Raw genomic sequence first — 2500 nt, 5'->3', positions numbered from 1 at the left:
CACTCTGCGGCGTGGAGGCAGTTGCGCGACCACTCCTATCCCAAACCAACAAAGCAAGGTGTATCCTACGTGCTCGGTACAAGCACACCACGACGGGACACATTGAACGGTTCAGCGATCTCTCTGCACTAGTGGAAGAACTCCAACGTGATACGGGAGACTTTGCTACAGCGGCTTCTCTGCACTTCTGGGCTACCACCTTGTGACGGGAGACATTGCTAGCGGTCACTCTGCACTAGTGATGGTACACCACCGTGATACGGGAGACATTGCTAACGGCCACTCTGCACAGGTGCCAATACCACCTTGTGACGGGAAACATTGCTAGGAACCGATCGGCATCTCTGCGCGATTACTTGACGCACACCCAACTAAGTCAACTGTTGGACTTTTTCGTAATCACGGCGGGACACATTGAACGAGCTCTAACGGATCTCTGCACGCATGGAACATGGTGGCGGGAATCATTGCTAGAACCGAACGGCGCCTCTGCGCGATGTACAAACAAGCTCAACAGGAACCTCGTATCGGCTGCCGAGCCGGAGCTCGAACAACTTGGACTTTCACCTCTAATTTATATCAACTCACCACTCCCCGAGGGATCCGCAGAATTGCTTCTGGGTCCCGTATCGTTATTTGCGATTCGTGTTTGCATTACACTACATTGAACTATTCCAACTTGTTTATCCGCATGGCGAACATTTGCTGCATTGAACATTAAAGTTCCACTTCGCTCTCCCCTACGTGGGTCTGAGCTTCACTCTCAGGGAAAAAATATGCCACATTGGTTAGGGAAACCCGGTTTCATCACGCTATGTGCCCTGCACCACCAGCTTAGCGTGAATGCTTCGAGTTTCCCTAAGAAGTTCGATTGGTCTTGCAGAGTTTAAAGACAACGAAGCTTAGTTTCAAGCAATGATTTAATATACGCGTATTAAAAACCCTTAACTGTTACAACTTTTATGCTTGAAACCATCGCAACGAAGTCTTTGGGTCCGTAGACCCGTGATGTACTGCTCCAGGAAACGTTTTGAAAGAGTGGAAACTCAAAATCATAGGTTAAGATCATCGGCAGAACCCACCAGACACCACTTTTGCTTCATAAGTTCGGCCTATAGTCATATGACGATTTTCATCGGGGAGGGGACGTATGACCCAAACGGGGGCTTATATGACCCACGGACACTGCAAACCATGCTCCTACGACTAAATAGAGGTTAAAACTACGATTTGGTGAAATCTTCATTTTTGACCTCGGAGCAAGGTACCTTCCCTATAGTAGGCAATGAGTAAATGATCATAATCCCAGGAGGGCAAAAAATGGGAACCCGAGAGGAAAGCGCTGTTGGCGCGCCTAAGCTAGTGGCCCGTAGAGTAAAAAGGGTACCCCCAACAAAGTTGTCGTTTCACGTTCTGGTTTCACTTTTCATCATCTAGGGTGCGTTCCTGACACGTTTTGAGGGGTTTTAGCAAAAAAAAATTTTTCGACTACTCGAGCTCTCTGGCCCGTTCGGTGCACATTTTTGAAAAAAGCTAGGGAGCTGCCCCTAGGTTCGGGGTGTCACAAAATGTTGAAAAGTGGTCGAAAAACCACTATCCAGAATCGGATGTAGAATCGTTAGACGAACTTAAAATTGTTCTACGACACCCATCTGCGACGTTTAGTATTCGAGATATGGCCCGTCCTAGGTCTGACCGAGCAATTTTTGTTCCGCGCACTTTGTGCACCGTACACTTTGATGTTTGTATGAAAAAGTACCCTACCTAGGGACGCGTAGAGCAAATTTGTACCCCCGGGCATGTTGTCGATTGACGTTCTGGTTGCACTTTTCATCATCTAGGGTGCGTTCCTGACACGTTTTGAGGGGTTTTAGCAAAAAAAAAATTTTCGACTACTCGAGCTCTCTGGCCCGTTCGGTGCACATTTTTGAAAAAAGCTAGGGAGCTGCCCCTAGGTTCGGGGTGTCACAAAATGTTGAAAAGTGGTCGAAAAACCACTATCCAGAATCGGATGTAGAATCGTTAGACGAACTTAAAATTGTTCTACGACACCCATCTGCGACGTTTAGTATTCGAGATATAGCACTTTGTAGGTCTGACCGAGCAATTTTGTACTGAAATGTATGGTGAACATGTAATTCATTAAATAACATTGACTTGCATCGTGCCCTACTTCATCGGCACAGCTGTTATTGAATATCTTTAGTGGAAATGGATTGAGTTTGACCATTTTAAGCCCATTTCCTATGCCGTGCACCAACATTGTGTACCGATCAGGGAAAGTACGCTACGTACGCGTTCATGGATGTCGATGTTGGTACAAGTTGCCTTTCGGGATAGCCGTGCACCAAAACTGTGTACCGATCAGGGAAAGTACAAGACGGAGGGTGCAGCTCGAGCGTACGCGTTCATAGATGTCGATGTTGGTACACTTGCACCAAAATTGTGTACCAATCAGGGAAAGTACAACACGGAGGGCGCAGCCCGGGCGTACGCAATC

Source organism: Anopheles coluzzii, assembly GCF_943734685.1.
Source record: "Anopheles coluzzii chromosome X unlocalized genomic scaffold, AcolN3 X_unloc_27, whole genome shotgun sequence".
Taxonomy (NCBI): domain Eukaryota; kingdom Metazoa; phylum Arthropoda; class Insecta; order Diptera; family Culicidae; genus Anopheles; species Anopheles coluzzii.
The sequence above is the reverse complement of the archived record's forward strand: the minus strand, read 5'-3'. Positions refer to the sequence as shown.